Here is a 10,860-nt window from a genome sequence, read left to right on the forward strand (position 1 = left end):
CTGACTGTATAAACATAATCAACATAATAATAATAATAATAATATATGCCATTTAGCAGACACTTTTATCCAAAGCGACTTACAGTCATGTGTGCATACATTCTACGTATGGGTGGTCCCGGGGATCGAACGTTGTTCATTTAGGCTTTTTAAGCCCATAGATACTGTTGTACTGTTATCCACCCTGCCGTGGATAAAGCAGTTGACAAAAACTGCCCATTCTGGACATTCTTGGCAAGCCTGTTAGGAACACTTTTGTGAGATTGAAAAGCATTTGGGCAACAAAAGTGCTGCGTGTGTGATTTTTCCTTTGTGTAACTGGGTTTGTTAAACTATTGTAATATGAAAACTCAGACCCATAATCAGTTGCAATACCTAGCTATGAAAATAATCATTTTAATGCACTATGGACTCCCGTGTGGCGCAGGAGTCTAAGGCAATGCATAGTCTGTGTCACTACAGTCCCTGGTTCGAATCCAGCCTGTATCACATCTGGCCGTGACTGGGAGTCCCATAGCATAACCATAACATCATTATCAACATCCAAGGCATGACATGCAGCATGCAATAAAGTGATGGAGACGAAGTATACATCACTGCTCTGTCAGATTATGCCCTAAATGTACTTGTGTACATTCAACTGTGGTTGGAAAGACGTTGGGATCTGTTCTAGTGGTAATTAAGGCTCTTAATTTCCCACAGGACACTGGTCTAGTGTTATGATGCTGCAAGGGGCAGTGCCTTCGCACCTTTCTGCCTTATTGTTGCTATTCAGATTTGTAAGTTGTCCCCTCACATATGCAGTTGAAGTCAGAAGTTTACATAAAGTGTGGCAAAAAATGATTTAGTCAGCCACCAATTGTGCAAGTTCTCCCACCTAAAAAGATGAGAGGCCTGTCATTTTCATCATAGGTACACTTCAACTATGACAGACAAAATTAGAAAAAAAATCCAGAAAATCACATTGTAGGATTTTTTATGAATTTATTTGCAATGATGGTCGAAAATAAGTATTTAGTCAATAACAAAAGTTTCTCTCAATACTTTATTATATACCCTTTGTTGGCAATCAAATCAAATCAATCAAATCAAATGTTATTTGTCACATACACATGGTTAGCAGATGTTAATGTGAGTGTAGCGAAATGCTTGTGCTTCTAGTTCCGACAATGCAGTGATAACCAACAAGTAATCTAACTAACAATTCCAAAACTACTGTCTTATACACAGTGTAAGGGGATAAGGAATATGTACATAAGGATATATGAATGAGTGATGGTACAGAGCAGCATACAGTAGATGGTATCGAGTACAGTATATGTCAGATGTCAAACGTTTTCTGTAAGTCTTCACAAGGTTTTCACACACTGTTGCTGGTATTTTGGCCCATTCCTCCATGCAGATCTCTAGAGCAGTGATGTTTTGGGGCTGTTGCTGGGCAACGCAGACTTTCAACTCCCTCCAAAGATTTTCTATGGGGTTGAGATCTGGAGACTGGCTAGGCCACTTCAGGACCTTGAAATGCTTCTTACGAAGCCACTCCTTCGTTGCCCGGGCGGTGTGTTTGGGATCATTGTCATGCTGAAAGACCCAGCCACGTTTCATCTTCAATGCCCTTGCTGATGGAAGGAGGTTTTCACTCAAAATCTCACGATACATGGCCCCAGTCATTCTTTCCTTTACACGGATCAGTCGTCCTGGTCCCTTCGCAGAAAAACAGCCCCAAAGCATGATGTTTCCACCCCCATGCTTCACAGTAGGTATGGTCTTCTTTGGATGCAACTCAGCATTCTTTGTCCTCCAAACATGACGAGTTGAGTTTTTACCAAAAAGTTATATTTTGGTTTCATCTGACCATATGACATTCTCCCAATCTTCTTCTGGATCATCCAAATGCTCTCTAGCAAACTTCAGACGGGCCTGGACATGTACTGGCTTAAGCAGGGGGACACGTCTGGCACTGCAGGATTTGAGTCCCTGGCGGCGTAGTGTGTTACTGATGGTAGGCTTTGTTACTTTGGTCCCAGCTCTCTGCAGGTCATTCCCTAGGTCCCCCCGTGTGGTTCTGGGATTTTTGCTCACCGTTCTTGTGATCATTTTGACCCAACGGGGTGAGATCTTGCGTGGAGCCCCAGATCGAGGGAGATTATCAGTGGTCTTGTATGTCTTCCATTTCCTAATAATTGCTCCCACAGTTGATTTCTTCAAACCAAGCTGCTTACCTATTGCAGATTCAGTCTTCCCAGCCAGGTGCAGGTCTACAATTTTGTTTCTGGTGTCCTTTAACAGCTCTTTGGTCTTAGCCATAGTGGAGTTTGGAGTGTGACTGTTTGAGGTTGTGGACAGGTGTCTTTTATACAAGTTCAAACAGGTGCCATTAATACAGGTAACGAGTGGAGGACAGAGGAGCCTCTTAAAGAAGAAGTTACAGGTCTGTGAGAGCCAGAAATCTTGCTTGTTTGTAGGTGACCAAATACTTATTTTCCACCATAATTTACAAATAAATTCATTAAAAATCCTACAATGTGATTTTCTGGATTCTTTTTCTCATTTTGTCTGTCATAGTTGAAGTGTACCTATGATGAAAATGACAGGCCTCTCTCATCATTTTAAGTGGGAGAACTTGCACAATTGGTGACTGACTAAATACTTTTTTGCCCCACTGTACACCATTTAAACTCAGTTTTTCACAATTCCTGACATTTAATCCTCGTAAAAATTCCCTGTCTTGTGCTTGTTCATGAAGGTTTGTGAATAGTTTTTCTAGGAGGCATGTTTTTCTGGGTGGCATGTTTTTTTAGGTGGCAGGCTTTTCTAGGAGGCAGGTTTTTCTAGCTGGCAGGCTTTTCTAGGAGGCAGGTTTTTCTAGGTGGCAGGCTTTTCTAGGTGGCAGGCTTTCCCTCTGCCTTAAGTATCACCTCCAAGTTTTTCTGGGTCAACCCCTCTTTGTTTTCCCCTTGTTGGTTCCATTTTAAGGACCGCCGATTGATATTGGTAGCCGGTTTTCTTAGGGTGTGTCCAATCAAACTCCACTTCTTTTAATTTGTAGAACAACATGTATAAATTACAGTAACTCAATTATGGTGTCATGCTAGAGCCTTTCCACTCAATCTGTATATCTGGACAGTCTCGTCTCCAAAGGATGGTTACTTTGTCTCAAAGCAGTTGAGACCTTCATTCTCCATGTAAAGACTCATGTTCATGCCTAGCTTGTGTGCTTGAATTTAAAAACAGCATCCAATGAAAGTCCATAGTTGTTTAACGCTGGCAGTAGTATGATGTGTCCCTTACCGCTGGGAGTAGTAGTGTAATGGGTCCCTAACCCCAACAGGTGGTGGTGGTAGTAGTAGTATGATGGGTCCCTAACCACAGGTGGTGGTGGTGGTAGTAGTAGTAGTATGATGGGTCCCTAACCGCAGGTGGTGGTGGTAGTAGTAGTATGATGGGTCCCTAACCGCAGGTGGTGGTGGTAGTAGTAGTATGATGGGTCCCTAACCGCAGGTGGTGGTGGTAGTAGTAGTATGATGGGTCCCTAACCGCAGGTGGTGGTGGTGGTAGTAGTATGATGGGTCCCTAACCGCAGGTGGTGGTGGTAGTAGTAGTATGATGGGTCCCTAACCACAGGTGGTGGTGGTGGTAGTAGTAGTATGATGGGTCCCTAACCGCAGGTGGTGGTGGTAGTAGTAGTATGATGGGTCCCTAACCGCAGGTGGTGGTGGTAGTAGTAGTATGATGGGTCCCTAACCGCAGGTGGTGGTGGTAGTAGTAGTATGATGGGTCCCTAACCGCAGGTGGTGGTGGTGGTAGTAGTATGATGGGTCCCTAACCGCAGGTGGTGGTGGTAGTAGTAGTATGATGGGTCCCTAACCGCAGGTGGTGGTGGTGGTGGTAGTAGTATGATGGGTCCCTAACCGCAGGTGGTGGTGGTAGTAGTATGATGGGTCCCTAACCGCAGGTGGTGGTGGTGGTAGTAGTATGATGGGTCCCTAACCGCAGGTGGTGGTGGTAGTAGTAGTATGATGGGTCCCTAACCGCAGGTGGTGGTGGTAGTAGTAGTATGATGGGTCCCTAACCGCAGGTGGTGGTGGTAGTAGTAGTATGATGGGTCCCTAACCGCAGGTGGTGGTGGTAGTAGTAGTATGATGGGTCCCTTACCGCTGGGAGTAGTAGTGTAATGGGTCCCTAACCACAGGTGGTGGTGGTAGTAATATCCTTCCTGTTTGGCCCTGTCCGGGGGTGTCCTCGGATGGGGCCACAGTGTCTCCTGACCCCTCCTGTCTCAGCCTCCAGTATTTATGCTGCAGTAGTTTATGTGTCGGGGGGCTAGGGTCAGTTTGTTTATCTGGAGTACTTCTCCTGTCCTATTCGGTGTCCTGTGTAAATCTAAGTGTGCGTTCTCTAATTCTCTCCTTCTCTCTTTCTTTCTCTCTCTCGGAGGACCTGAGCCCTAGAACCATGCCCCAGGACTACCTGACATGATGACTCCTTGCTGTCCCCAGTCCACCTGGCCATGCTGCTGCTCCAGTTTCAACTGGCCTGGGCCCTAGGACCATGTCCCAGGACTACCTGACATGAGGACTCCTTGCTGTCCCCAGTCCACCTGGCCATGCTCCTGCTCCAGTTTCAACTGTTCTGCCTTACTATTATTCAACCATGCTGGTCATTTATGAACATTTGAACATCTTGGCCACGTTCTGTTATAATCTCCACCCGGCACAGCCGGAAGAGGACTGGCCACCCCACATATGCTCTCTCTAATTCTCTCTTTCTTTCTCTCTCTCGGAGGACCTGAGCCCTAGGACTACCTGACATGATGGCTCCTTGCTGTCCCCAGTCCACCTGACTGTGCTGCTGCTCCAGTTTCAACTGTTCTGCCTTATTATTATTTGACCATGCTGGTCATTTATGAACATTTGAACATCTTGGTCATGTTCTGTTATAATCTCTACCCGGCACAGCCAGAAGAGGACTGGCCACCCCACATAGCCCGGTTCCTCTCTAGGTTTCTTCCTAGGTTTTGGCCTTTCTAGGGAGTTTTTCCTAGCCACCGTGCTTTTACACCTGCATTGTTTGCTGTTTGGGGTTTTAGGCTGGGTTTCTGTACAGCACTTTGAGATATCAGCTGACGTACGAAGGGCTATATAAATAAATTTGATTTGATTTGATTAGTAGTATGATGGGTCCCTAACCACAGGTGGTAGTAGTATGATGGGTCCCTAACCACAGGTGGTGGTGGTAGTAGTATGATGGGTCCCTAACCACAGGTGGTGGTGGTAGTAGTAGAATGATGGGTCCCTAACCACAGGTGGTGGTGGTAGTAGTAGTATGATGGGTCCCTAACCACAGGTGGTGGTGGTAGTAGTAGAATGATGGGTCCCTAACCACAGGTGGTGGTGGTAGTAGTAGTATGATGGGTCCCTAACCACAGGTGGTGGTGGTAGTAGTAGTATGATGGGTCCCTAACCACAGGTGGTGGTGGTAGTAGTATGATGGGTCCCTAACCACAGGTGGTGGTGGTGGTAGTAGTAGTATGATGGGTCCCTAACCACCGGTGGTGGTGGTGGTAGTAGTAGTATGTATGATGGGTCCCTAACCACAGGTGGTGGTGGTGGTGGTGGTAGTAGTAGTAGTATGTATGATGGGTCCCTAACCACAGGTGGTGGTAGTAGTAGTAGTATGATGGGTCCCTAACCACAGGTGGTGGTGGTAGTAGTATGATGGGTCCCTTACCGCTGGGAGTAGTAGTGTAATGGGTCCCTAACCACAGGTGGTGGTGGTAGTAGTATGATGGGTCCCTAACCACAGGTGGTGGTGGTGGTAGTAGTAGTATGATGGGTCCCTAACCACAGGTGGTAGCAGTAATAGTATGATGGGTCCCTAACCACAGGTGGTAGTAGTAGTAGTATGATGGGTCCCTAACCACAGGTGGTGGTAGTAGTAGTAGTATGATGGGTCCCTTACCGCTGGGAGTAGTAGTGTAATGGGTCCCTAACCACAGGTGGTGGTGGTAGTAGTATGATGGGTCCCTAACCACAGGTGGTGGTGGTGGTAGTAGTAGTATGATGGGTCCCTAACCACAGGTGGTAGCAGTAATAGTATGATGGGTCCCTAACCACAGGTGGTAGTAGTAGTAGTATGATGGGTCCCTAACCACAGGTGGTGGTAGTAGTAGTAGTATGATGGGTCCCTTACCGCTGGGAGTAGTAGTGTAATGGGTCCCTAACCCCAAGAAGTGGTAGTATGATGGGTCCCTAACCGTGGTAGCAGTAGTAGTATGATGGGTCCCTAACCTTGGGGAGTAGTATGATGGGGCGAAGAATGATGGGTCCCTAACCTTGGGGAGTAGTATGATGGGGTGAAGAATGATGGAAGTAGTATGATGGGAAGAAGAATGATGGGCCCCAAACCCCTGGGAGTAGTAGTATGATGGGTCCCTAACCCCTGGGAGTAGTATGATGGGTCCCTAACCCCTGGGCTTAGCAGTTTGATGGGTCCCTAACCCCTGTGAGTAGTATGGTTAGTCCCTAACTCCTGGGAGTAGTAGAATGATGGGTCCCTAGGAGTAGTAGTATGATGGGTCCCTAACCGTGGTAGCAGCAGTAGTAGTATGATGGGTCCTTAACCCCTGGGAGTAGTAGTATGATGGGTCCCTAACCGTGGTAGCAGTAGTAGTATGATGGGTCCCCAGTCCACCTGACTGTGCTGCTGCTCCAGTTTCAACTGTTCTGCCTTATTATTATTTGACCATGCTGGTCATTTATGAACATTTGAACATCTTGGTCATGTTCTGTTATAATCTCTACCCGGCACAGCCAGAAGAGGACTGGCCACCCCACATAGCCCGGTTCCTCTCTAGGTTTCTTCCTAGGTTTTGGCCTTTCTAGGGAGTTTTTCCTAGCCACCGTGCTTTTACACCTGCATTGTTTGCTGTTTGGGGTTTTAGGCTGGGTTTCTGTACAGCACTTTGAGATATCAGCTGATGTACGAAGGGCTATATAAATAAATTTGATTTGATTTAACCGTGGTAGCAGTAGTAGTATGATGGGTCCCTAACCGTGGTAGCAGCAGTAGTATGATGGGTCCCTAACCGTGGTAGCAGCAGTAGTAGTATGATGGGTCCCTAACCGTGGTAGCAGCAGTAGTAGTATGATGGGTCCCTAACCGTGGTAGCAGCAGTAGTAGTATGATGGGTCCCTAACCACAGGCGGTGGTGGTAGTAGTATGATGGGTCCCTAACCGCAGGTGGTAGCAGTAATAGTATGATGGGTCCCTAACCACAGGTGGTAGTAGTAGTAGTATGATGGGTCCCTAACCACAGGTGGTGGTAGTAGTAGTATGATGGGTCCCTAACCACAGGTGGTGGTGGTAGTAGTAGTATGATGGGTCCCTAACCACAGGTGGTGGTAGTAGTAGTATGATGGGTCCCTAACCACAGGTGGTGGCGGTAGTAGTAGTATGATGGGTCCCTAACCACAGGTGGTGGCGGTAGTAGTAGTAGTATGATGGGTCCCTAACCACAGGTGGTGGCGGTAGTAGTAGTAGTATGATGGGTCCCTAACCACAGGTGGTGGCGGTAGTAGTATGATGGGTCCCTAACCACAGGTGGTGGTAGTAGTAGTATGATGGGTCCCTAACCACAGGTGGTGGTAGTAGTAGTATGATGGGTCCCTAACCACAGGTGGTGGCGGTAGTAGTATGATGGGTCCCTAACCGCAGGTGGTGGTAGTAGTAGTATGATGATGGGTCCCTAACCGCAGGTGGTGGTGGTAGTAGTAGTATGATGGGTCCCTAACCGCAGGTGGTGGTGGTAGTAGTAGTATGATGGGTCCCTAACCGCAGGTGGTGGTGGTAGTAGTAGTATGATGGGTCCCTAACCGCAGGTGGTGGTGGTAGTAGTAGTATGATGAGTCCCTAACCGCAGGTGGTGGTAGTAGTAGTAGACTGCTTTTCATGGGAATGTTTTTAGAAAGACGCAGGCAATGTTTTTTTTTTTTTTAGACAACCATTGAATTGAAATGTTACCAAAATCTACAGCATTATACAGACATTCATATATAAAAACATACACTACATGACCAAAATTATTTGGACACCTGCTTGTCAAATATCTCATTCCAAAATCATGGGCATTAATATGTAGTTGGTCCCCACTTTGCTGCTATAACAGCCTCCACTCTCTGGGAAGGCTTTCCACTAGATGTTGGAACATTGCTGCAGGGACTTGCTTCCATTCAGCCACAAGAGCACTGATGTTGGGCGATTACGCCAGGCTCGCATTCGGCGTTCCAATTCATCCAAAAGTGTTTGATGGGGTTGAGGTCAGGTCTCTGTGCAGGCACAATGAGACGGCACACAATTGGCCAAGCGTTGTCCGGGTTAGGGGAGGGTTTGGCTGGCTGGGATGTCCTTGTCCCATCGCGCTCTAGCGACTCCTGTGGCGGGCCGGGCACATGCACGCTGACATGGTAGCCAGTTGGACGGTGTTTCCTTCTGACACATTGGTGCTGCTGGCTTCTGGGTTAAGGAAGCAGTGTGTCAAGAAGCAGTGCGGCTTGGCAGGGTAGTGTTTCGGAGGACGTATGGCTCTCGACCTTCGCCTCTCCCGAGTCCATACGGGAGTTGCAGCAATGGGACAAGACTAGAACTACCAATTGGATATCACAAAATTGGGGAGAAAAAGGTGGTAAAAAGTAGGCCCCCCACCCAAAAAAATACAAGAAGTTATTTGACACCAATCTCAACAAACCATTTCTGTATGTCTGTTGATGTGCGCATGGGGCATTGTTATGCTGAAACATGAAAGGGACTTCTCTAAACTGTTGCAACAGCATCGTCTAGAATGTCATTGTATGCTGTAGTAACATTTCCCTTCACTGGAACTAAGGGGCCTAGTCCGATCCATTAAAAACAGCCCCAGACCATTATTCCACCACCACCAAACTTTACAGATGGCACTATGCATTCGGGCAGGTAGCGTTCTACTGGCATCTACCAAACCCAGATTTGTCTGTCGGACTGCCAGATGGTGAAGCGTGATTCATCACTCCTGAGACCGCGTTTCCAGTGCTCCAGAGTCCAATGTTGGCGAACTTTACACCACTCCATTGCGCATGGTGATCTTTGGCTTGGGTGCTGCTGGTTGGCCATGGAAACCCATTTCATGAAGCTCCCAACAAACAGTTCTTGTGCTGCCATTGCTTCCAGAGGCAGTTTGGAACTTGATAGTGAGTGTTGCAACTGAGGACAGCCAATTTTTAAGCTCTTCAGCACTCCCATTCTGTTAGCTTTTGTAGCCTACCACTTCGTGGCTGAACAGTTGTTGCTCCTAGACGTTTCCACTTCACAATAACAGCACTTACAGTTTACCGGGGCAGCTCTAGTAGGGCAGAAATTTGACAAACTGACTTATTGGAAAGGTGGCATTCTATGACGGTGCCACTTTGACAGTCACTGAGCTCTTCAGTAAGGCCATTCCACTGCTAAAGTTTGTCTGTGGAATTTGCATGACTGTGTGCTCGATTTTATACACCTATCAGCAAATGGGTGTGGCTGAAATAGCAGAAGGCATTTTACATACTTTTGTACAGTGCCTTCGGAAAGTATTCAGACCCCTTGACTTCAACATTTTGTTACGTTACAGCCATATTCTAAAATTGCTTAAGTTGTTTCCCCCCCCTCAATCTACACACAATAGCCCATAATAACAAAGCAAAAACTGTTTCAGAAATGTTTGCTAATTTATAAAATAAAAAAACTGAAATATTACATTTACATAAGTATTCAGATCCTTTACTCAGTACTTTGTTGAAGCACCTTTGGCAGTGATTACAGCCTCGTCGTCGTGTGTGTGATGCTACAAGTTAGCACACCTGTATTTGGAGTTTCACCCATTCTTCTCTGCAGAACCTCTCAAGCTCTGTCAGGTTGGATGTGGAGCGTTGCTGCATGGCTATTTCCAGGTCTCTTCAGAGATGTTCGATCGGGTTCAAGTCCGGGCTCTGGCTGGGCCACTCAAGGACATTGAGACTTATCCCGAAGCCTCTCCTACGTTGTCTTGGCTGTGTGCTTAGGGTTGTTGGAAGGTGAACCTTCACCCCAGTCTGAGGTCCTGAGTGCTCTGGAGCAGGTTTTCATCAATGATCTCTCTGTACTTTGCTCCATTCACCTATGCCTCAATCCTGACAGGTCTCCCAGTCCCTGCTGCTGAAAAACATCCCCACAGCATGACGTTACCACCACCATGCTTTACTGTAGGGATGGTGCCAGGTTTCCTCCAGACGTGACTCTTAGCTTTCAGGCCAAAGAGTTATTGGTTTCATCAGACCAGAGAATCTTGTTTCTCATGGTCTGAGAGTTCTTTAGATGCCTTTTGGCAAACTCAGTGGGCTGTCATGTGCATTTTACTGAGTGGCTTCCGTCTGGCCACTACCATAAAGGCCTAATTGGTGAAGTGCTGCAGAGATGGTTGTCCTGGAAGGTTCTCCCATCTCCAGAGAAACTCTGGAGCTCAGTCAGTGACCATCGGGTTCTTGGGTCACCTCCCTGACAAAGGCCCTTCTCCCTCAATTGCTCAGTTTGGCCAGGCAGCCAGCTATAGAAAGATTGTTGGTGGTTTCAAACTTATTCCATTTAAGAATTAGGGACCTTCAGTGCTGCAGAATGTTTTGGTACCCTTCTCCAGATTTGTGCCTCGACACAATCCATTCTCACAGCTCTACGGACAATTCCTTCGACCTCATGGCTCGGTTTTCTTCTGACATGCACTGTCAACTGTGGGACCTTATCGACATGCGTGTGCCTTTCCAAATCATGTCCAATCAATTGAATTGACCACAGACTGCAATTGAGATGTAGAAACAG

This window comes from Oncorhynchus gorbuscha, unplaced genomic scaffold (assembly GCF_021184085.1).
Source record: "Oncorhynchus gorbuscha isolate QuinsamMale2020 ecotype Even-year unplaced genomic scaffold, OgorEven_v1.0 Un_scaffold_203:::fragment_2:::debris, whole genome shotgun sequence".
Lineage (NCBI taxonomy): Eukaryota > Metazoa > Chordata > Actinopteri > Salmoniformes > Salmonidae > Oncorhynchus > Oncorhynchus gorbuscha.